The sequence below is a fragment of the Condylostylus longicornis genome, unplaced genomic scaffold (assembly GCF_029603195.1).
Source record: "Condylostylus longicornis isolate FDR11 unplaced genomic scaffold, ASM2960319v2 ptg000004l, whole genome shotgun sequence".
Lineage (NCBI taxonomy): Eukaryota > Metazoa > Arthropoda > Insecta > Diptera > Dolichopodidae > Condylostylus > Condylostylus longicornis.
The window spans coordinates 14,710,731-14,737,942 of record NW_026577973.1 but is presented as its reverse complement, the minus strand read 5'-3'; the positions used below and the strand labels follow the sequence as shown (position 1 = coordinate 14,737,942).

The 27,212-nt window shown below is 22.0% G+C and overlaps 1 protein-coding gene across 3 annotated transcripts in view; it reads left to right on the top strand.

The window, feature by feature from the left end:
- Positions 1-27,212, top strand: part of LOC129610948 (uncharacterized) — a 106,887-nt gene that overhangs the window by 62,938 nt on the left and 16,737 nt on the right. Inside the window, exons 1-2 of one of the 3 annotated variants that reach the window (XM_055523807.1) lie at positions 5,798-5,850; positions 7,874-8,053. The exons of 1 other annotated variant lie outside the window; for it this stretch is intronic. The gene's annotated coding sequence lies outside the window, so the exon portion shown is untranslated. Of the gene's footprint in view, positions 1-5,797; positions 5,851-7,873; positions 8,054-27,212 lie in introns of those variants that run through there. One more of the 3 variants, XM_055523789.1, reaches the window with a different exon arrangement.

Sequence of the window (27,212 nt, the reverse complement as noted above, 5' to 3'; positions counted from 1 at the left end):
AATTTTAAGATAAAGTAATATTAAATTAAATTTAATTTTAGTTTTATCAACATCTGGTTTGATTTTAATTGAATTGATGGCTCACAATATTTGTGGTTTTTGTGTTATATCTTCTGTACCATAAAAAATTTCCTGGAATTCAGAAACCCTTGAGACTTAGCATCCAATAAGAGTTTTTCAAGAGTTGTAAAATTTTTTTATAATCTTAACGGGGCCCAACTTTTATATTTTCAAAAGGATATGCTGATATAAGTTATATTCAAATATATTTACATAATATTATAAAAAACAATCTTTAAAGTATGAAAAAAAATATTATAGGTTCCCGTTGTTTTTCATATAAAAAATTCATATAAAAAATTAGGCTTAAATTTATTTAATAAAATAACTTCTTTATAAATCAACTCAATTTTAATTATAAACACATCGCATATACTTATAACAGATCGCCACCTTTAAAAATATCTATATGATTTAGATAATCTAGATTTAGAAGAATTTCATTACTTAAAAAGAAAACTTACAAAATTTTTAATAAAAAATCAAATTGAATTATAGAACATATATGAATTTTCTAGAAAATTCCGTTCACATTCATATATTTTTCTTTTATTTAGTTTTTTTCTATAATAAAATAAATTTTCACTTTAAAAATAATCACGTTTAAAGTTTTCCATGTAATATATGTATGTACATATATATATGTGTATGTAACATTGTAGGTGATGTGATGCTTGATGCTATGTAATATGATATGACAAAAACAAAAAAAAAAAAAACAAAAAATACATCAAGTTTACTTAAGAAATCCACTAGAACACGTTCATCACAATGTATTTACATATATATATATACACTTAATGAATATTATGAGTATAATATTTTATCATAAAGGTTATTGTACTCATCTAAACATATATACAAGTATTACATACATAGATTCTTATGTACATACCATATATTATGTAATGAAAGCATTAAATTTATGTAAAATAAAAATAAGAAAAAATTCACAGCTTTCATATTGTATAGTAAAAGGATTTTTTCTATGTATAGAAAGTATGGAAATAAAATATCCTTGATGACATGATGATTTTAGTTTAAGAAATTTAAAAAAATTAAAAAAAGTTTAAGGTTTTACCTAAGATTTTATGATGATTTCGGGTAGAACAAATTTATTTACTTATAAACACCAATTTCCATAATTAAAATATTTTCACGTTTTAAATATACAGTTACATATGTATCTATACGTGTATATTATGTAATAATCAACCTTAAATATCCACAACATTTAAGAATTTCAAATAGAAAAATTCAAATTTAAGTGAAATACACAATTTATTTTTTCAACGCAAATCAAATGAACTTCCTTTGAAAGCGATGTTGACAGATTTTCTTATTAGCTTTTTAACAAGAGATCATAAAAAGCTAATAAGAAAATCTGCTAATAAGAAAAGATCAAAAAAAATAGAAAAGAATAAAATAAAAATAAATCTTGTATGTTTGCAAGTGTTGGTTAAAAAATAATAAAAGAAAAATGCAGGAAGGCATTAAAATTTTATCCTTTCTTTTTTATTTACGTATGTATGTATGTATGTATGTGCAATGTTCCTATGAAAGATTTTCATTTATGCGTTATTTTGAATGAAATTTTTAATTTAGGAGGAAAGAATGAAAGAAAAAATCTTTTCACACTAATTTTGGTACTCAAGTCATTTTTTATGAGGACTTTGTTTTTTAATGATGAAAATTTAACATTTTTGAATAAGAAAAACTAAAATAAAAAAATTGCTTTTTTTATATATATAAAAGCATCCATTGTGCATGCGATGAAAAAACTATCTATAAGGATTTTTTATTACAACGTACACTATTATTATATTTATGTATATATATTTTACATTGTTTGTTGTGTAAAGGATCAACAAATTGAATTTTCAATTTATACATATATGTATAAAAATTTTCCGCCATTATAAAATAATATAAATTTTTTTTTTATAATGAGAAAAAGAATTGCAATACGTGATTTCAAAAATAAAGATACAAAGATAGTTTTGAAAAATTATAGGTTATATGGGTGTGATTATGATGTAGCAATGATTAAATTATGTAATATGCAAATTGTAGGTATATAAAATACAATTACGTAATTTATGAAGATTAAATAATTTATATTTAACAAGGAAATAACATTTTCAATCAAAAAGGTTATGCATAGATGCAGAAAAATTCATTAATTAATTAAAGTAATTGTGTGCATTGTTGTTAGTTACAAAATAAATTTGGCTAGCATTAATTTTAAAATTTATTTAATTCTTCATGCAATTCTTTGTAAAATATTTTGTTTTGTTTATTTTTGAAAAAAGCTGATATAATAAAAATTTGATTTTGTTTTTGAATGAATTCAAAATTTTAGTCGCGGTACATTTAAATTGAGATTTAAATTTGTACCTAAAATGAAATTCAATATAAAATTTTATTTTATTACAATTTCTTTAAATTGAATATAAATTATTATAATATGTAATATATTAATTGATTATAATATAATCAATTAATCAAATTTTTGATAATGCAAAAATTTGTTAACCCAAATAAAATTTTAGTATTTAAACAATTTTCAATGAAAAACGAAATCTTTTAGTTAACTACGAGTACTTAATTGTAATATGTTTATATAGCTCCAAAATGTAATTACACAGTTTCTATTTCCAAAAGAGTCGCTTATATTTCTAAAAATTTCTCAAAAATCGCAAAGCGACTTAAATATTCAAAATATTTTATGTTAATTTTAATTAGAGAAATTAATGTATGTAATTATGCATGGTAATAGTCTGACGACAGACCCCAAAAAGTATGCAATACGTAAAGTATACTATGAATTTCTAACGCTATTTCATAAAATGAGAAAAAAAATTAATTAAGCATCTTGAATAAAGAATTTCAATTCACACAAAATTGCCTAATTTATTCAATCTCTCTTTAGTAAAGACTAAAACTAAAATTTTTAAGAGTTATTTGCTCAAGATTTCTACATGACATTTATATATTCTTCTTTAATTAAGCATATACTCGTATAACAATAACTTAAATAAATATTTTAAAAAATTTATATCGAAAAAACATTTTTAATTTTTCTTAAAAAAAGCTTTTGTTTTTTTTACTAATTTACAAAGCATTGAATGCTATTGATAATTCCGTTCTGAATATTCGTTATTATATCATTGATTAATAAAAGCCGCTCAAATTTTCCAGTCATAACAATAATTTATCACAATCAATTTTAATTCGAGTATTATATGTACAAATGTATATACGCAAATATGTATGTTAACATAATATTTGCACGACAAATTTCTTCTCTACTCATTTAAAAAAAAAATAAATTCTGAAATTTACATAATTTTTCTCAAACATAGTCAACTTCTCTAGTATTTTTGTATTTTTATCACCTTGTGCCTAGCAAGCAATAGCATAGTATTTTTTGTGCAAAGTTTCAAAAATAACAATAAAAAGACAAAAAAAAGAAAACCAATGAAGAATATGAACAAAATGAAGAGACAAAAATCTAAAAAGCATGACAGAAACTAGAGAAGTAACAAAAATGAAAAAAGATACACGGTGAAAGAACGAAAAAAATTTCTTCTCATTTATTTTATGTAAAATGAAAATCACAAAGTAAAGGGGAAGAAGATTGTGCAAAAAAAAATTTTCGAAAAATATTCATTTATGTGTAGAAAACAAAACGAAAAAAAAGAGAAAAAAAATTGCAAAAGCACTTCGATTTTCGAGTCTTGCAAAAAATATAAAGAAGAAAGCTGAAACGAAAAAGAAAAGATAAAAAGCAAACGTACTTACATGTTTTTGATTTCGTATGAGTATTTTTTATATACATACATACGCAATACACATTAAGTATATTGTTGGAAAATATACCGGCTAGAGAAAAAGAGACTCTTTTATATTTGATTTTTTGAGTTACCTTATCTTTTCCTTATGCAATACAAAAATTAACTCAAATTGTCGTAAACGTTTTGTATATTTGTTTGAATATAATCTATGGTCTTATCACAATGAAAAAACTTGTGCTGTCTCAATATAGTGTTGGGAAGCTGGGAAGATAATGAATATAAAATTGTTTTAATGTTATTATTAAAATTGTTGTTATTGTTGAGATTGCCTAATAAAAGTTTTTATAATTTTTTACTAAAATTAAGCATTCTATCATCAACCGAATTTTATTTGAATATTTTCTCATTCCCTTACCAGTTATCACCTAAATAAGTAAAACTTCAATTTGTGACGCCCTTTAGTTGTATAAACTACGACCTTTTCCAAATTTTTATAAAAGCAATAAACTAACGACAAAGACAATACGATCAAAATAATATTATTATCTATTCTAACTAACTTAACCGTCCAAATTAAATGATATATTAACGCATCTCTTAATTTTTTTTTTTGCCTAAATATATGCAATATTTCGATATATTTTTGTATAGTATTGAAATTAGTATTCTACAAATGTTTTTTGTTTAAGGATGTATTCTTTAAATGACCAATTATATTACTTTACAGACCGCTAAAATTTTTTAACATGGTGACTTTTGCATCCAAGCAAATCTTTATATTATTGCTTCAAATTATATCTATGTATGCATATGTCTAAATTCTAATTTAACTTGAAACACTAGTAAATTTTGCAATTGTTTCATTTCTTAATTTTCTAAAAAAAAAATAAATTTTATATGTTATGACAACAATGTTATAATTTATAAAAACTGCATAATTGAATAGGTACAACATTATAATATCTCAAATAAACTCGAACAATGGAGTAAATACTGTGATACTCGAAATAAATTTAAGTAATTTGATACAATATAGTACAAAAAATACGAAAAATTTATGTATGTACTCTTAGTGCTACAATGAACTACATATAACATTTATGATATACATATAATATTATGAACATACAAGTACATATGGCTGTGTGTACGTAATATATACATATGTATGTTTATTCTGAGTAGATAGCAATGAGTGAGTACTTTATATTGTACTTTAACTGTACCATATAATTTTGTATAGTACACGCAATTTATATAATAGTACATACATTCACATTGTATATAAATAAATTTAGTATATAATAGCTGAGTAAAAAATTATTGGAATGGAATTTTAAAAATTGGAATTGAAAAAGAGAGAAAAATAAACAAAAATGAAAAAGATAGGAAAAAATAAAGAAGAAAAAAGTCAACAAAACAACCACTGAGCATTTTTATGATGATTTTTTATAAATAAAGGGGAGCATCGAACATTAAAATGAAAAAAAAAAATTTTTTGTTTTATTATTATTAACTTGAAAAAGGAGAGTTTAACCGTATCCAGCTAAAAAAATAGTAGAATCACTGATTATTATTTTCAGTCAAGTGAGATACAAAACAGTTAAACGCCACGCTCGAATTGGGTCAGACGCGTTCACGTATATCGCGTGCTCTCGACATGCGATTTAAACAATAAGAAAAATTACAAAAACAAAACAAAAAAAAAAATTTTCTTTTTTATATTTTTTCTTTTATGATTTAGAAGACAAATGTGAAAGAAAAAAAAATAAATAAAATTGTAATATTTTCCTTATTATAAAAAATTTAATTTTTTCAGTTTTGTTATATTTTTTCGCGAGTAAAGATGTAAAAAATTCCAAATTTTTGTTTTGTTTTATAGAGGAATCAATCGCATTCGCAATTTGAATTTTCATCAAAAAAAAAGAGGAATATATGAGAAAAATTTTCATTTGTGGAAAAAAAAATCAATACACAAATTTTTGTTATAAAAGTAATTTTTTCATTTAATAATTTTCATTTATAAAAAATTAATATTGTGTTTTAATTTTTTATTAAAATATACGAAAAGTTTGGAAAAAAAAAATTGTTTCATTCTCTAGTTAGAATAATGGTGGATAGTGGTGTAAAAGTGAAATAATTTCTCTATAACAATAACGAGCAACAATAATAATAAAAAAATTGAAGAGAATTAAAATTAATGATCCAAAATTTTCTTAAAAAAAAATTAATTAAATCTCTTAGATATGTACATATATGAAATGTGTGTACACACATTTGAAAATTCTTTGAATTAATTGAATGGTTTTTTTCATATAAATTGAGAAATTCTTTTATTGTTTTAATTTGAATTAAAAAGTGATTCATCCAAACAAGTGTACAATTTATTTTATATTTTTTTTTTCGCTATCTTTGAGTATTAAAAAACATTTTTTAAAAATTCATTTTAAAAGTTCTTTTTACAAATTAAGTAAAAGAGGAAATAAGAATAATAAAAATAATAATATGCAAATTTTATAATGATTGTATTTCTTACACTTTATATTATACACATACGAAGTGTGTCTTAACTCTGTATACATGTGGAATGTTAAATTTTTTTTTTTTAATGAAATTAGAGACAGAAAATATGATAACATTTTATTTTTTTTTATAATATTAAAATAATAAGCATAAGTCAGAAAGGGATTAAATGTGTGTTCTTCTCTTCTTCTTCTTCTTTGATAAAAATTATTATATAAAATAAGAATAGAAGAAGTAAGGTTATTGACTTGTGGGATGGATGATATTTAATAAAAGAATGTGGGCAATAAAATTGACAAAATATTTAATATAAATAAGTTTTTATGAAAATATAAGTATATCGTAAATTTCTACTTATATAAATTTAAAATAATTCAACTATTATATCGACGTTATAATAAAAATTTTAGCCGAAATTATAGTTAGGAAGTTTTTCGTTCTTAAAATTTTTATTAAAATTCATACTTAAGCTCCAATATTAAAGAATTTCTAATTCTAAAGGGTTTCTTCAATAAAATATTAATACGTATGAATGAAAGCATTTATTAAAAATCTGTTTAATATCGATACGTATAACTTTAACCTTCATTCGTTTTTAGAACAAATTATGAATTTGTTTTCAAAATTAAATGTTAATCTCTTTAATAAATCAAATTGTTTATTGGTCAAGGTGGAAGTTTAGATTTTTTTTTTATAAATAAAGAAAACTGTTGTTTTTAAACTGGACGTTCCGGACTATAAGGTCAAAATTTATAATATCTGTCTGATTATATAATATAGTTTAACATTAATAATAACTATAATAACGATATTTACTAGTATATAACAAAGTTATATAATATATTATTAGTTATTACATTACAAGATTTAACAGTTGTAAAGTATTTAATAACCGTACGTTACTGCATTGATTCAACATTTATATACAACGAAAGAATAATAAAATTTTGAAATATTTTATAAATTTTTTGATCGATAAAATCAATTGAAATTTTTGATTTGCATAATTTACAATTAAATAAGATTAAATTTTGTAATTTTATTAATACAATTATGTTATATAGAATTTCAGATTGACTATAGCTATACATAATGCAAATAAAAAAAAATTCAATATATTAAATTCAACTCTATTTCAATCTCTATTCGATTTTACCATATGTATACAGAAAAAAACACATAACATTTACGGTAGTACAAATAATATATGTATATCAATTTAAAAATTTTCAATGTATATAGATTTTATAAAGCATTTTTATATTTTTTTATTTCTTTTAATTTTTTGTTTTTTTTGCTTTATTATAAATATTGTTCTCGTATATAAGATTGTACAAAAAAGGGCAGTGAGTGCGTTTATTGAATATAATATAATAAATTTTTATTATTTATTATTAAGTAATAATATAATGGAAAAAAAATATATATAAATAAATTAATTAATTGTTTATAAGTATATGTTTAATAAAGAAATTGTGATTATATTTTTATAGAAAGAAATCATTTGAAATGGTGAAACAAGTTAAGAATTTGAATTGAAATTATTAAGAAAAAAAAAAACGAATATAATATTTTATATAATAAAAAAGATTAAATATATCGAATATCATCTAGATTCTAAACGAAAAATGAATGGATTAAAATAATATTTTGTATACTGAAAAATTATTAAGGTAAAAATTATTTTTTCTAAATTATTTAAATCTCATAAATTGGGAAGGAAATAAAACTCAATAACCATTGTATAAAAAAAAATTATTCTAAATTTTTAATATGAGGGGGAAAAAAAAGGAAGTTTTTTTTTTGCTTCTGGTTTGACGTTCTATAAAGAATTCTGGAATATGCGCAGAATTCATACATTTCAGTATATTTTTTTTTTTTTCATTATTATTATTGAATAATGTTAACATACATAAGTAATTTCTATAAAAGATATTATTATATTGTATATATGGATAAAAGGTCCATAAGGTTTTTGTTAATGTGGGAGTAAAATTTTGTTTGTATATGTACATACATATAATAAATACACATATGTAATTTAGTATACTTACATATTATTATAATCGGATTCAAAGTTATTATAAAAGGATTTTCAATAGTTTATAATAATCTTTAATAGTGAAAAGTAGTTATTTTGGATAATTTTCTACATAACGTTATATATGTTATATGAAACAAAATTAAAAAAAAAAAGAAAAATTTAATTGCAAATTGTATATATAACTAAAACATTTAAATATTGATCCAAAAACTTTTTTCAATATTACACTTTTTTTTTTTGCAAATTGTTTTTTGTATAAATGCACAATATTATCAGTCAAATTATTATTGAGATTTTTATGTGAATTGCTTCTAATTGCCATAAATATTTTTATGAAAAGGTAACTCTGAACTCTATAGTTAAATATTAATTAAAATTTTAATATAATTATGTAAAAAACAATTCTATACTTGCTTCAAAAAAAAAATATATATTCTAAATTACATACAAAATTTTAAATATGACTATTTTGTTTTTAAAATTAGTGGTAATTGAACGTAATTAATTTATTAAATTTAAATATTTTTAAGAAAAATAATCGAAATTCATAATCAAAATAAAATATAGTTTTTTTTAATATTTAAATATGAAGGTACACTGCAGGTTTATATTTTTCTCCCATTATTTTACCTTCCGTTGATGGATGATGCTCTAATAATATTGATTAAAATCTCTCTAAATACATGCATGTATTATTTATGTGAAAAATATCAATATTAGTATATACCTTCTATGAATATTTATTAATATTAAAATATTTGCTAAATAATCTAATATGAATTAAAATTTATCATATTATTGCACTACTAATTACAACTTGCGTTATAGTAGAGTTAAAATTGAAATGTGAGAATAAAATTGAATAAAAATAATACGAGTCAAAGTAATAGTTTATAAAACAGCACTTTTCCTTTAAACAAGTGAAAATATTTTTAAAAAAAATTTTCTTAAATTACTTTCATTTAAATATCAAATATTTCAAATTATTGCATATATTTAGGATGAGAAAACAAAAATTGAAAGAAAAATTTCGAGAAGCGATTACTTGCTAGAGGATCGAGGTGGGAAAAAATTTCTTAGTGTTTTTTATGAGTGTCTAAAGTTTTAGGCACTAACCGCTTGAAAGAAAAACCGTAATAAAAATTAAAACAAAATTGATTTTTAAGTAACTGTAATTTTAGAGTTAATTTTTTCATTAAAAAAATATACTTTAAAAAATGTTTGGGGCTTCGATATAGAAATACTCAAAAATGGAATGTTTAGGACTTTGAGGGAAAATCTTCTCCTGCAAAAATAAGTTTCTAGTAAAATTGTGTATAAAATTTCACCTTCTTATCTTAAGGGGTGTAGAAGTTTTGCAAAAATACACAGGGACGGACAGAGTGAAACTAATAAATAATTGGTATCGGTATTAAGGGTATATTAAAAAAATGGTTCAAGTACGTAGAGATAGTTTAAATTTTGATAAATTTTTATTAATACTTAGGATACAGATTGTCAATAGTAATATATTTATTGTAAACATACGTATGTATGCTAAGTACCCAGAAAATTATCAAACTAAATATATTTTAATCTTATATCTCTAACGTACTTAAAAATTTTAAGGACATTGAGCTGTGAATTTTTTATATATATTAGGAATACACCTATATATATGTATGCAAATGCATTATATTGAGTTTTGTTATTAAAGTCATAAAATGATTGTACATGGATTTTATGAAAAACTCTGAAATGTAGAATTTCAGTTGAATAAATTTACTAATTTAAGAGAAAATTAATACTTAAGCATATTAGGGTGTTTAGTATTCATATTTCATATATAATGATCATCCTTTTATAGGGGTACGTAATGATCATCATAATGGTATTCATTAAGAGTACTAACTTCATATATGTATTTTGTGTCAAAATTAAAATTTAGGGTTAAAATATAATTTACCAAAAATGTATGCCCTCAACAAGTTGATAAATTCTTATTCATCAAGTATAAACTAATAGATAATACCCTTTATTTGTGTGTAAAATAAAAATCGTTTATCTATAAATAATAATTAATTACGATATTATTTTCAATTTCAAAATATAAAATTATTGTTATACATATATATATTAAACAGGTAATTAAAATTCATTATGATTGAAATTTAGAAAAGCATTATAAGTTTTTTTTATTATCATAGAGTTTGGTGAACATTATTTAAAATTGCTCAGCGTTAGAGAACCTTAAAAATACGTTCCTAATTTTTATGAAGTAAGCACACCCATTGTAATTAATATCATGACCATATTTTAATAATTTGTTTTATTCATTAAAAAAAAATATGTGGATGAAAACAAATATTTGACTGATTATTTTATACCTCGAATAAATTAACCAATGACAGTTTTTCCATTAAGAAATTTGGCACATGATAAAAAAAACTAAAATATAAATTTAAAGTGGTTTTAAAAATTTACGATGTTATCAAATTTCAAGCTGATAACAATTTTTGATAAAATGAAAATTATTGGATTATGTAAATATAAAAAGTAAATAATAAAAATAAATACAAATGAAATGATTCAGTTATAAAATCATTTAAAGTTTTGATTAAACTGACTGATCCGGAAATGACGTGTTCATCATACTTATACTGCAAAAATGTAAAAGAATTTTAAAAAAATTAATTATCATCTTTAAAAAAATTCTGGTAAAATGTGTTAAGTACGTGCAAATAAAATAAGTATGTTCACTTAATTAAATTAGCAATTCGCATAAGGCATAAATGAATTTTTACCCAAAGAAATTTGTTGTAAATATTCAATAATCTTTACTGTGTTCTCTGCGCTTCACCCCTCACAGTAATAAATTATACATATTTCATCATTAATTTAAAATTTCAAAAAAAAAATAAATAAAGGGCTAAATTTTTTCCTTCATACACAGTCTAGCTGTTAATCGTTATCGTAAAAATAAAACAGATCGCTTTATCATTTAACAATTATTTCACTTACATCAGGAAGTGCTTTACTAGTTAATATTTAACGAAATATTTAAAATCAGTTTAAATTCAGTCTGCAGGAAAATTCTTAAGACGAATAATGAGAATTCAAGTTATAGAATACTAATAAGAAAATATTTGCAAAATGCCATTAAATAAATACATGTTAAGTACCACTTCCTCTTGCATTAGTTTGTGTTACGTGTTTGGTCCATCAGAGAATTGCCAAGATTATGCTATATTTGATGCCTCTACTTTATTTTCTTAATTATGGTATGAGAAAAATTCTTGCATGCCGGCCACTTGGAAGCAACCTAAATTTTGAAAGACATAGTTGAGCGTGTAATTGATATTATTCAGATCGAAATTTGCGAAGAATTCTGGTTTACCAATTTGATAAAGATAAGTTTCCAAAGTAATTTACAATATTTTCAATTTCAAGCTAAAGACGATTAATAGTATATTCTTTCTTAAAAGTGTAATCAGACGCCATTGAGAAACATTATTTTCATTATCTCAAAATTCAGTTAAACAATATTTAACTGGTTAAAAATGTAACAAATTTTAAGAGATATTTATTGAAAAATTTCAATAAATTTTAAAAATAATAAAAATACGAAATTAAAAATATTTTTGATTTGCAAATTTATTTTTAACACATGCCAAGAAAACTATATAAATTTAATATGACGCAAAATTTTATTTTTAAAGTAGCGATTTTTAAATAAGCGATAAAGTACTTGTCTTTTCATATAAATTTTTTAATCAAATATTTGAAACACTTTTTATAAGACCTTGACACTGACGAAAATTGAAATTCGCAATAATAAATAATAAAATAAAGTAAAAACATATTAAGTATATAAATAAAAACATATATTATTATTGACGAATTTTGTATATTATTATAAAACATAAAGTGAATTCCTATCAGCCGGCCCCCTCTTCATTAATTCACTAGTATTATTTTCAATAATAAAATTACACGGAAAAAAAGGTTTGTGAGTAATAGAATAAGAGAAAATGTAGTCGTTCTACATAATACTTGTCAAGCTTTAAATATAAATTTAAAAGACTATAAAACAAATTAATTCATTACTTAGTACCTATTAGGAGATAACGTTGTCCTAAAAGTAAAAGTGGTTATATGCAAAAACTAATTTTTTCAGGAATCATAATTAAATATCAGTTGTCAAAAATATTTACACTAATAAAGTTTTCAGGGAAATCTGTCAGCATATTTAGCTTTTGTATCTAGAAGAAATATGTATTTCCATTTTTTTTTTAAATTTCAATATAATCTATTTTATTTTTAAGCCCCCGATATAATAAAAAACAATTATTATTGTTTGGATTATAATAGAAAATATTAGCTACCATGGGTGATCTTTAAAACTTCTAATCAAATAAATATAAGTGATACTCGTATTAATAGATTTATAAATATTCTTAATATTTTTTTCCTAATTTTGTTAAGTATGTTTTATAAACAAATTCTAGTAATAGTTTTCCTCCTATCACATGTGCTCTCATAAAATTCAGTTTCTTCGGATTTGTCTAAAATGTTGAACATTTTTGAGAAAAAAGTATAATAATTATACATCCTTTTTATATTAGAAAAAAATAAAGAAGAAATAAAAATCAACAAAATGGTGTATTTTTGATACTAATTTTAAAATAGATGACCGCATTTTAAAATTTCAATGTTTCATTTGGTAAATTAATTCCGGTATATTCATAAAATAATTTTTTTTTTTTTTTTACTTTCTTTTACAATATTTTATGAATGTTTATATGTATGCATGTATGTATAAATATATGATCAATAAACCTGTTGTGAAAATAAATTTTTATGAAGCAAACAGAAATTACAGTTTAATTGAAATAAAATTTTTATAGCTACATACATAAATACGTACATAATGTATATGAGTTTTAAATTGGCTAAATAATCATTTATTTTTTATACTTAATATACCGTATAGAATATTTTTAATTTAAGCATTTGATAATATTGCATAAGAATATCTTCTATATGCAAATATACTTCAAATAATTTTTTGTGATAATTTTATAATTCAAAATTAAAATGTTTAATAAAAGTACAGTGTTTTTAATGTAATGATTATATGATGCTTTTTAAATTGACAGTAATTAACTGAAAATTTCGGACAGCAATAGAATCAATTGGAAAATTATAAGAATCGAACTTTGACTTACAATTTATCGCAAATTTTATTTTCCTTGGACATTCGACAACATGTTAAATTACTATTGGTTTGCTACTGATGTCAATTACAAATTAGAAAAGTACAATTGAAAAAATGCACCACTTAACACTGTTAACATATGAATTGTACAGTATAATTCAAAAGAGTCTTTCATATCTGAAGATTATACTAAATTTAGTTGTATCCAACTTTAAACTTGGATTATAAATTTCTTGTTTTTTATTACAAAATTAATATTATGTCTTTATTTTAAGCCGAAAAAAAAAATAAAATTTCAATAAAATTCATAATTTTTATCAAAAATTTTAAATAAAAAAAAATTCATATCTGTATACTTAATGAATGTCATAAAATTCCATATAGTTTTTAATTTAAATGCTACATAAACGGTTGTATATAACCCTCTTTATATTATGTATATAATTATATTTTACTGGTTAAAGTATTTTATAACCGTGTGCCATAATAATTGTATACATCCATCTATAAAATAATAAATTTTCAAATTCATCCTCAAATTAAAATATACAATTTCTAATTCAAAACACACATATATAATTATATGTACTATATATACATATGTGTTGAACATATATACACAAATGCAAATTAAATATAAATGAGCTAAAAATGTTCAAAATTACTTTAGATAAGATAACGTTATTTTATTTTAAAATCAAAATGCTCTTAATTGAGATATTGATGTATGCATTTAAAATTTTTTTATGGTTTGACACATTTTATACATACGTATACATACATATATAAATTTCTTTCTATAATATTTTAACACTTGATTAAGATTTTAAAATTAAAAAAGTGTATATAATTCAAAATTTATTCAAAATTTATAATATAATAATATTTTTATTTCTTCTTCTTTCTTCTAATATTTTTATTTCTTCTTAATATTTTTATTTTAATTTTTCTTCTTACTTTGATTCTATCACAGACTAAGCGGACATTTTGTTATAAACAAAATTCTTCTCGGCTTTTGATAATTTTAAATTGAAATTTGAAAAGTTTTACTATTAAATCTATGTAGTGCTTTCAGTCCAGTTTCTATGTACCATATATATAGGTTTCCCTTCTTGTATAATAGTTGCACTGATTATGAATTATTTGGGCTATAAAGATCTATTAAATATTAAATTTGAGTTAGTGAAAATTTGGGAAATTTAAAGTTGTAATGCACACATAATGTGCAAAATGAAATTTTTCTTAAAATCAAATCAATTCGTATGTGTATTTTTAGAAAAATTAAAAAACTTCTTAACAACAATAAAAACTTTGTTTTTAAATTAAATTTTGTTATATGCAATCTATCGCGATTCGGACCTTTAAAACTGTTCCCTTACAAAATTTAATTTAATTTACGCACTTTACTAAAAAAAAAGATGCAAAATCACCCTGTACATATATGTACTAACAATATATTTTAATTTCAATTTAAGTTTTATAATTTTAAACATTATTAAGTATTTCAATATTTCAATCGAAATATTGTTCTCATTTTTATTCTATTTTATAAAGATTTCATAGCATAAACATTTTAAATATAATAGTGTGTAAATATTTCAATAAAAAAAATTACTCATAGCAATAAAATTAAAATAAAAATAAAAAAAGTATCGAAAGAGTGAAATGAGTAGATCGAAAATGCGTTGTTTCTTGTATTTTACGTTAATATAATAAGTGAAAATTAGCCGCCCTGTGGGGGCTATTTTTAAATAAAAAAAAAACACTTACACATTTTGTTTTCTTTAAAAAATGTAAAAGTATTTCCTAAACATTAATTTAATTTTTTATTTATTTAACAAATATGTGTACACATTTAATTTTTTTGTAGACAATAAACATTAATGACATCATGCATTACAGATTTTTCCTATTTTAATTTTTCTTACATTCAATTTATGAAAAATAGAAGAAAATCATTTAATAGGGAATCTTTTAAATAAAAAAATTGCAAAATTTTCTTTTTTAGATTGTCATCACACGTGTTTTTACGATCACTTTTTTTTTTTTTTTTTTAATAAATTTTCCACCAAAAAACAGCACTATATTTTGTGCCTATTTTAAACTTATATAAAAATTTAATATATAGAAAAATAATCTTTAAAGAAAATACTGTGTTATTATAGTGACAAAATATAAATTATTACTTGGAGCATAAATTTCAATTTGAAAATAAATTTTCAAAAATTATTTGATAAAAAAAAATTAGAACATTTCTAATTTAAAATTAAGAAGAAAGAGAAAACATAATTTATAACGCACGTTCATATAAAATGTCTCTATATATACACTTATACATAGCGTTGTATATATAAAAGAATTGTATCTGTCTAGCTGTCTATGTTTTTGACTTCCTTAATTTTTCTTTTATTTCTTTTTTTAATTTGAGAAGGAAAAATAGACAATTTCTTTTTTTTTGTTATAAATATAGAAAAAGTGCCAAAAAAGTTGTAGAGTTGGTATAATAATAAAAAATATTTATATGTATTTATGTATAATCAAATACATAATAATATGTAGGTATATGCCTAGAGAATGACTGTCTTTCGGAATAAATTCTGGGTTCGAATAATTTGAATATATTTTTTCCTTGTAAATATTGTGAATGAAAAATAAATCATAGATCCAACAATTTTCATGTTGTTTAATAAAATTATACAAATTTAAAATAATATTTTTAAAATCATTTGAATTTTGAAATTGAATTTTAAAAAAATTTCATTTATTTTGTAAAGAATAAGGAACAGTAAATTGTAACATACATATTTCAAATAAAACAAACTACAAGTTTAAATAAAACAAGTTCACTAAATTTTAGGTAACCGCTAATTATTTTCTTATTGATACCATCTTGAAGTCACTTACCCTTTTGGAAACAAAAATCCTTAATAATTTTGAGTTATTATTTTTGTTTCCATCTCTTCATACAATTTAACAATATTATAACAATATAATTTAAATATACAAGATACAAGTTCTAAAAGAAAATTTCTCCGCTAATTTTAATTTTTTCTTCTTTCTAATATTTTACACTTACTTATCTTAAATTTTTCATATCTAATCATATTTTATAAAATAGATTACACAGTTTATTGCAAATAAATTGGGAATAACTCATAATAACAAAACATTTCTATTTCTATTAGAAAATATTCTCAGTTTTAAAAAAAAAAATGGGTCAAAACTTATCAAGTATGAAAATTACTGTACTATACATATATTTAGTATGCATTAACATAATGTTACAATACATACTTACACATTATGTAAATATGTATTTCATGTTATATTTATACTAAAATTTTCATAAATTAATGCATACAATTTAATATTGTGTTAAAAATTTTATGAATCTCATTGTACATGAAAAGCAGTACAATTAAATCTTAGAGAAAAGAATTGATCAGATTTATAAATATATTATATACATACATACATACATATAAATAAAACTCATATTTACAATAAGTTTTTTTTTTATTATAAATTACATTAAACCTGTCAGTTTTTAATCTGTAACGGAAATTAAATTAAGAAATTTTTTAATTTTACCATTAACACTTTGACTTTTAAATCATAATTAAGTTCATAGCTTTATAATTACTTTGCATAGAGTAGACAGATAGTTGAGTTAGATAGTTGTATAAAAGTACTTTTTGTACAATAATGCATAACGAGTGAAATTCAAAATGTAAATTAAAAGAGTAAATAATAGTTTTCATTAGAGAACGAACATATTTTGATTATATAAAATGTGAAACTGTTTTTATTACAAGAAATGTAAAATTTTTTTTTTTAATACTTGCCAATTTTCATTTATGAACTGTGTGTTTTTCAACATACATACATATATTAATATTTAATCTACGGTATTGGATACGTTTATATGTACATTTGTTTGATCAGAAACTGTACTGTATAGCTCTTTTAAGTAATAATAATGAGCATATTCTAAAAAAAATAATAATAAATTTTTAATCTTGATTTTTCTGTTCTTTAAAGAGATACGAGTAGAAACGATTTTGTCTTGTTTATAATGAAGAAAAATTTTTTCACATTATGAAAGTAAATGTTCAAAGCAAATAAAGTTGGATTGATGTCAATAGTTTGTAAAGCAGCGCTTTTCCCTTGAAAAAGTGAAAAAATTCTTCTGTTACAAGCAGTTCTGTTCTGTATTTATTTATTGCATATATTTAGGGTGAGACAAAAAAGGGAAAATTTGAAAGAAGCGTTAACATAATGGTTTGATTGGAAATTTAAATTAGTGAATTAAGATAAATAATTATAGTGTTGGTTGACATGGCATTTACCGTTATCTTTTCGCTTTTATAGGTCTTTGGCAAAGTTAACAGTTCCGAAAATATAAAACACCAAAAATTCAAATTTTAAATATTTAGAAAAATAATAAATTGAGAGGAGATCGGGATAGGAAAAAATTTTCTTTTAAAATTTTTTAGAATAGATTATATATTTCACTACAAGAACTACAATTAACCGTTAAAAATAAAAACGATAAAACGTTTTGGATAACCGTAAATTTGTCTTTTTAACATTCAACTATAATATCCCGCTGTAGCGGAGCTGGACAAGACACCGAAAATTGGCATCTGGGATTTAGATAGATTTCTCAGAAGACCTAGGGGCTTAGATAAACCACAAATAATCGTATGCTCAATTATGTACATGTTAAATGGGCTGCGGTGGAGCTGCTGCACCTGCAACGTCAATCAACCAATAAACCATGGCTGTTTTAGGAATTTGAGATCAAGTTTTTACTTAAGATCTATTTGTGTATAAAATTTTAACTTTCTATTTGAAAGCGTGAAGCAGTTCTGTAAACAGACCGGACGGACGGACGAACGGAAAATAATAAACACATTTTTTCAAATTTGGTTTTCTTTAATTTTTTTGTTCATTGTTTAAAACAGTGATTACGATTGTAACGGTAAATTTCCATTTTTATGGTAGATGCATACTTCATTATGATGATATTAGGAAATTATATACAGTACATTCTAATTGCCAAGATCTAAAACTAAAAATGGAATTATAAGTAATTTGTAACCAAATTAAAACACTCTTTATTGTTATTCATTTAATTAATTAATTAATTTTTTTAATTATGAAATTTATTGCCTCAAAAATTTTATTTTTAATTTAAGTAATTTTCCGATAAATATCATTAATTTTTCTTAAATTCTTCATGCACGTGGTTTGACGTTGAAACATTTTATACATATTAGCTAAGTATATAATATATTTTCGTTACATAACACAGCTGAAAAATATTATGCTCTATCATTTAAATTACATAAAATTAAATAATGACCGAAAACAAAGTAAAAAAAAAAGCATTAATCACAATTTGTTGTGTAAAATTTCGTAAATGGGTAGTCAAAGGTCCAATGTAGTAAAATTACAATATTTTAAGTATTGATGAATTTCAATTTTCTTTTTTTCTTGTAATTTTTATTAAATTTAAATATGTATAGATTATTAGCACTTGACATAGTTTTACATGTGCTAAAAACAATACATATACGTACTCGTACATTTATATACTTATGTATATTAAGTTTACATACATTTTATTTTTATATTTTGGTAGATAGCCTAATACTGTCTAAAATATTATATATGGGATACTACCAATCAAAATTGATGATCAACCTGTCAAAACGTCAGTCATTTTACATTAACTAATTTAAATAATAATGCTTTCATCGATGTGTTTGTAATACTACGTAATATCAGTGTGTTGGCATAACGTAAACAAAATTTTGTTTTATTTAATTACCATTATATTTTGGGATTTTCTTATATCGCTACATTTAATACTACACTTGCGTTCGTACAGTATGGGAAAATTGATTTTTTTTCACCATTGTTTTTCAATTTCTTTTTGTACTTTTCATCATGAAAATTTTTAATGTTGGTGTTACAAATTATTACTTTTCATTTTGAAAATGAGTATGGTATATGATTAAATTAAAAATAAGTAATAACTTAGCAGAAAAAATAGAAAATAAATCGAATATTTTAAATGTTGTTTTTAAAAAATTTATGGCTAAACACTTATGTATAAATTTATGGTGCTTTTTTCTGGTAATAAAAATTTCTAATTTTAATTTTCATAAATAAGCTTGAAATTAAATTACAAAATATTAAAACAATTACAATTTATTATAGAGAATATTAAATACTAATTACGAACTGAATTTTCAACCTACGTTACCTGTACATATATAAGTACAAATATTTGCACCCTCAAATATATATACAAACGCTCATCCCAAAATAAGAAAAATTTTAAAATATTTTGCAATTATTAGAAAAAAACCTTAACTAAATTCATATTGCTAGTAATTTTACTGCAATACTTTGAAAAATATCTGTTTTTTTTTTTAATTTACATAATCTACATATTTGTAGTGAGTAGTAATGAAATAGAATTTTCGGATAATTCCCAATAATTTCAAGATTTTTGGTGGAAGATCAAAAGTGGGAATATGGCATAGAGGTTTTCCCTCAATTATACTTCGAATTATTATAATGTTTTTGACGCAAATTTTGTGTTTATATTTTTAACGAAAGCAATTTAATTGTAAACTGCTCATATCTTAATCTATTTTAAATATTAAGCAATTCTAAAAATATTAAAATAAAAATTGACCAAGAATACTTGCAAATCTCAAAAAATTATTAATAAACCAATATTATAAATTTAAAGGAATTAAAAAAACTTCAACATGAGCCCAAAAATCATCAAGTTTTAAAATCTTTATGATTAAGTGAAAAGCATAATTGATGAATTTTTGAAAAAACACAACAGAATTTTTCAAATTTTTAACGATCGTCTTACATACAATAAAGAAGGTTATGTGAGGGCACAAAATTTCATAATAAATTATTTTCAGAGAAATCTCTGTTTATGCAGAAGATTTGTATTTTAAGTTCAACGTTACCGATTTTGAGGAAAATTTTTAGCTTTATAAATATTCTAGTTTACTTTGAAGATGAGACGGTGTTGATCAGTTTTTTGGATATGTGAGGCATCTGGAACTAGATCATTAGTATAGGCCGACTTTTTGCATTTTTTATGTTTCAGTAATTTTTTGAAATTAAGTATGTATTATTAACAAAATTAACATGGAAACATGGCGGAAAATCGGATCATGGAAAATGAACCTTTACTAAGAACCAAAATCACATTTTTCTAGGTACATTAACTATTCTTTCATCTTTTTTCTTTCTATCTTTTTTCTTTCTATCTCTTATAGAATATGAAATAAATATTAATTTTTTAATTTTCATATTTTCATGCAACAATTTAACATAGCGGTCGATTATGTGCTGCTCACATCAGATTTTCTTTCAATAATGTTTAAATTTGTTTTAGCATTGAAAATGAATTACTTGAAAACATTTCTCATTGTCATTTAATTGAAATATTCCATTTTTTTTATAATTAAACATTTAAGATATGTTGGCACAATTTTTGTAGAAAATGCTATTAAAATTATGTTTTGAAAATTTTTAACAAATTTTTAACAATAAGTTTTTTCTTTTTTTAATTTCAATGATTTTTATCTTAATTTCTTTTGTTTCATTATTTTTTGTCTCCTTTACAATTGTAGAACATTCATTGACCTGAATGTTTTCAAATTAAAAATAATAAATATTTTAGACAATAGGAAATGTTTGCACTTTAAAGAATGCAAAATGTCTCGAAGAAAACAATTTCATTTGCACATACATACATATAGGTAATTAATTTACTTGAAAACAAAATTAATATGAATATTTTATATATGTATGTAGTTACGTGCATAATATGTGCTCTAATTGTTTAGTTACATTGACGCATGACGTAAACTTAACGTTAATTATTTTGTCAACTTGTGATGGAATATGGCGTGCATTATGTAGTCACACGTGATGATATTTGTAAAAATGTTATTTTTTATTATGTATATAAAAATGTTAAAAAAAAAAATAAAGTAATCTATGTAAGTAAAAGTCTAATCGAATTGTAAAATTCTAATTTAAAATAATCTGTTATAACAATTATGTACATTTAGGGCCTGTTTATAATTTTAAATATTTTTAACTTCAATAAAATTGAATCGCGACAATATAGAGAAATTCTAAATATGTTCCCTTAAATACATATTAAGGCATTAGCGAAAAACTGCTTCAATGCGGAATCAACATTAAAGGAATTAATTTTTACCAAAGTTGTTGATAACTTTGTAAAAGCATAATAATAATTTACCCTGTAATTTGAAACCGATTCTACACTTACTCTATAGAAGGATTTGAAAACACTACCCCAAACAGTTTCGAACAAATGACAACATAGAGAAAAATAAAGTAGTTGCTTTCAATGCTTTATAAATTGCGTGTAGTGTTTCTAAGATTCGTACGCTTTCTGATCTTCTGGAAATAGTACTGATGGATTCTAAAACTCGTATGCTTTCGAGAATACAAAAAATAGAACCGAAATCGATTATTAATCTTCAATATACTATTAATTTTTCGTGAGAAATTCTAAATGAAAGTTGAAAAAGAAAAATTTGAGAAGCAAAGAGTTTATTCCCAAGAATACATAAATAATATAAAATATTTTATAACACAAACAACATCACCATACAATTAGTAATTAAAGTAGTTTTACTTTGTGATTTCAGCTGTCATTCTTAAGTATACAACTGTATTTGTTACTGTCACTCATTGAAGTTTTGTGTATATGAGTTGAATCTTAAACAAAAAAAATTTAATAATTTGGAAAGAAAATGGTGAAAATGACTCATTGATGTACTCGGAAATGTTAAAAATTATTTAATATACATAAATATTTTTATTTGCTTAAATTGTTTTAAGTACATTTGTATATTTAATATAAATATCTTTGCATGAATTATATACACATACATGTACTGATATTATATATAATAGTATAAGCATTATAAAACTGGCAACATATATTAAATTTAAATTCAATATTAATATAAAGCAGAACTTAAAAAACTGAATGAAAAAAAAAATTACAATTTAATTTTTTGTTTAATATTTTAGTCTCCTAAAATGCTTGAGTCGCCTAGAAATAATAATATCATCATTTATAGTCAATTCAATATGTAATTGCTTATTTATAGATGTAATTTAATATTAAGTTTATATATATATATATATTTTTAATGATAATATTATTATAACCATATTGAATTTTATTCCTCAAAAAGTTATGAATAATTATGGCCAATAATTATTATGCAGAATATTATTGTGTACATATGTATGAATGTATAAGGTCAGAACTCAAAAATGGATTAATATAATTTTTAAGACATATTTGCCATGACTATAATTTTTTTATAACAGAAGACAACTCGTTATCTCCAAATTTTTGTGAAATTTGAATTTCATATACATATATATTTCTTAATGACTGACTTTTATTAAACCTATTTATTTAAATAGTAAAATAACTTATTGCTGTTATTTTCATCATGTAAAATTAATTTTTTCGCTTATAGCGGGTTGCTCGCTTTTCAGCGGCAATATACTCAACACTAATCTTAGTCTTTATACTTAATTCTAGTAGAGTTATATAATAATCGAAATTAATTTAAATAAATTTTGAATTTATAAAAGGAAATCCTATTTCAGTAAATAAATTGAGAAATAATAGAAAAGTTTTAAAATTATTAAAAGTTATGAATCAGACGTCTAGGTATATAAATTTTAAGTATATTTTTCTAAAAATTTTACAAATTCTATATATAAAATCTTAATTTGTATACTAAAATTATAATTGCTTCTATTTCATATTTTTGAAGGCGAGATAAAAATTACCTCCCCTATGATTAAGAATAAAGAAAAAAATTTGAAAATTTTAGATCTTAAATTTGGATAAGAAAACAAAAGACCCAAAAAAAGAACATAACAAAGTCACATTAACAAAATACAAATGCCATAATGCCAAATTTAGAATTTTTAGAATTTGTGAAAAGAAGTTTTTTTTTTTATAGAACATTTTATCTTTCCTAATATGTTATGGATTTTAACATTTTTATAATTTGTCGTTCTTAAGAAATTCTTAAATATTTAAAATTTTCACTTCATTGAAGAATTTTTGTAATGTTTCCTTTATTCTTCTTCTCATACAATTGTTATGTTTCTGAAAAAAAAAAATTGAGTCAAGTACCCCAAAGTTTATAAATGAAAGTATAGAGCTACTTGCACAATATTTTTTACGATACAATGCGACATTATTTTTTATAATTATTCGAAATAAATACTATTATATAAAATTTTAAAGTACTGTAACCCCTCACTTAAAGTAATTTTTTGAACAGTAAATATTAAAAGTTTACAAGAAATGACTCTAATTAAAACCTTACTTTTATGATTTTTAATTTTCTTTTATGATGATGTCTAATTTTCATACGCACGCTTGTTTTGCATACTAATACTTATTTGGTACATTAATGTTTGTGTGATAGTATATTATGAAGTTGAGTTTTTCGTACATAAAATTACGCAATAATATTTATTACATAATAATGTTGTAGGTACTGTACCAATAAAAAAACCCGTACCTACTAGACTAACCTACTAAAAGTAAGGAAGCGTGGCATTAAAAATTTTATATCAAATTTTTTTATATACCAAGGTTAATTATTGGGAATTACTGAACCCTAGACCCCCGAGATACGACCTTTCTGTTACCACAAAATTAAGGTACGAAGCCGAATTGTCGCAAGAGAAGGAAATATGATATATGATAAAAATAATGCTGTTTCCCAATCTACATCTGTTAATTGAAAAATCAAATATAAAATATAAAACCAAATATAAAATCGATAATATAAAAACTATTAATAATGTATAAAGTCTTTTCAAATTGCATTTACAAAGTATTTCTAAAGGCACCTAGGAATTTGTTCATTAAAAATTGTTTCACTTAATATATATTAAATGACTTCTTTAATAGGTTGGGTTTTATTTCGAATAGTCTTATATAAAGAGGTTTCTTAAAAATAGATTTATGTTCTAATGTTCAATAAAAAATAAAAAAAAAATGGAAAATTTTTCAATGTCGTACAAACAAAATTTATGTTGCAAATCGAAAAATTTAAAATTAAAAACTTTAAATTATAATGTGTCGTAACTGAAAATGTTACCTTATATATATAAATGTTATAGTTACTGGTATATTTGTATAGCGTAGTTATTTGAAGGATTACTGTATTTGATTTTTTGTAGAATGGAGTTATTATTGTTACACTTACTATTATAATAATAACTTCTTAGTTATGCATACTTATGTATACATAATTTTATAAAATGGAAAAAAAATTAATGATATAATTTTGAATGTTTCATTCAAATGTTTTTTTGTATAAAATTAAAATAAGTATGTATTAATCTTTTTTTTTTAAATAGAAGAACAAAATAAAGAAAAGAAAAGATCCAATTAGTTTCGATCTAAATAATAATAACAAGAAATTACACAAGTTTTATTATGTTCTCTTTGAAATTGAAATTTTGTATCGTAATTACAACAAGGACTAATACTTAGAATGTTCCACAAAGTGACATTATTGTCTATAGTATTATTATATTAGTTGATTGGGATCGATGATTTTTTACTGAAATTATACAATATCTTGTGTATGATATAAAATTGAGTAGGTACTATAGAACGTATACAATATACAATATAATAGTTAAATGAATCTTTCAAGTTATTTTAATAATAAATAAATATTCAAAAAAGAGTAAACAAAGGAAAAATTATAAAAATTATGTAAAATAAGTATTTGGCAAAATTATAACATTATAATGCTATAATAATTTCTCAATATCCTCTCATGACAATGAAGTGCTTTTTATTCGTTTATAATTATTAAAATGGAGTTCTTTGTAGCAGCATTGTAATTTGTTTTAATTCAAATGAAACGCTCACTAGGTGTCGCTACCATACAACTCTATTGTAAAACTCTAATTTAACGAATTGTTAGGCTTTGAAATCTAAAAAATTTGATTTCGAAATTTTTAAGAATTAGTTACGTGGTTCTAGTTACATTTAGTTATTGAATATAGGAAGAGTCTTGTTTTCTGGAATTAGTGCTCAACTCTAATTTTATAAAAGTGAGATATTAGATAACAAAATTTATTCTACAATTACTAAATTTTCATTAGATTTTCAGAATTTCAGTCGTCTATAGAACAACTTCACATCCCAAAATTTAATCTGTTTTTTTTTTTTATTTATTTTTAATACTTATTTCTTAGTTCTTTAAATAGAAAATTTATATTTAAAGAAAAACACTAAACTTATGTCATGACCCTTCCTACAAAGTTTTTTTAAGAATTAAAATTTTTAATATTTTTCCATTTTTTTATATTTTTTTTTTTAATTTGTTTATTTGAAGTTTATTTTTATAACACACATTTTACGCTAATCTTTAAAAATGTTACGCAGATGTCTTTATAAAAAATGAGAATCAATATTAATTTATATTTATGTTTGTATCTTTGTAATGTATGCGTAGCGTATATGTAAGTAAATTTGTAAAAGAAAAATGTTGAAATTTTTGTTTGTTTTTTTCTATTATGGTTTTTCTTTTGTTTAATCTTTTTTTAAAATATTTGATGCCACTTCTAATTTTACAATCAACAAGATTTAATGGCAGTCTAATCCATTAATACATAATAGAAGGATAAAGAAATTATTATTAAATTCAGGGTCATCTAATTCTAAAATGATTTTTTTAACATGACAAATTAGTGTTTATGCGCCTATAAGCAAAATGATTTTCATATTACAAAATATTTTCTAGTTAGTCAGATGGATTTTTTGGGACCACTTTATTTAGAAAACTTAAAATATTGAGTTTTTTTCTAATTAAAATATCTAGATTTTGATTAAAGGTAAAAAATTAAGAGAAGTAATTTAAATATTTTTTAAATTTTCGTAAAATTATTTTTGATTTTTAAATTGTCGTCATTTTTGTTTGTAATTTACCAAAATCATATACTAAAATGAATTTTATTGTTTTTAAAATTTTAAATTTTATTGCTAAATGTTTAGTTTAATTGTGTTTGGAGAAATATTTAAATAAAACCGAGGGATTATGCGAGCACTAATCAACAAATTAAAAAATTTATGTACGTTATAGCATTAGTATAATTCTAATTCAATTTTATTTGAGTGAATGAAAATGTAAATATAAAACCAACTGTGGTACTTTCACACATTACCATTGTATTACATTGCAGTCTCTAAAGCAAATTTCACAAATTTTAACTCTATATACACATGGTGGACGTTTAAAGCTCATTTTGTGCAGTAACTTGTGTTATAATTGACAAATAGAAAGTAAAACTGGTGTTTCTTCTTCTGTAAAAATATAAAAATTTAATGATTCTGTTTATAATCCGTTAAAAAAACAAATTGCTCAAAAGAGTAGCAGTTAAACCTCAATTCTTTAAGTAAGGCGCTCAAAAAAGTCTTATATATACTGTTTTTAAAACATTTATG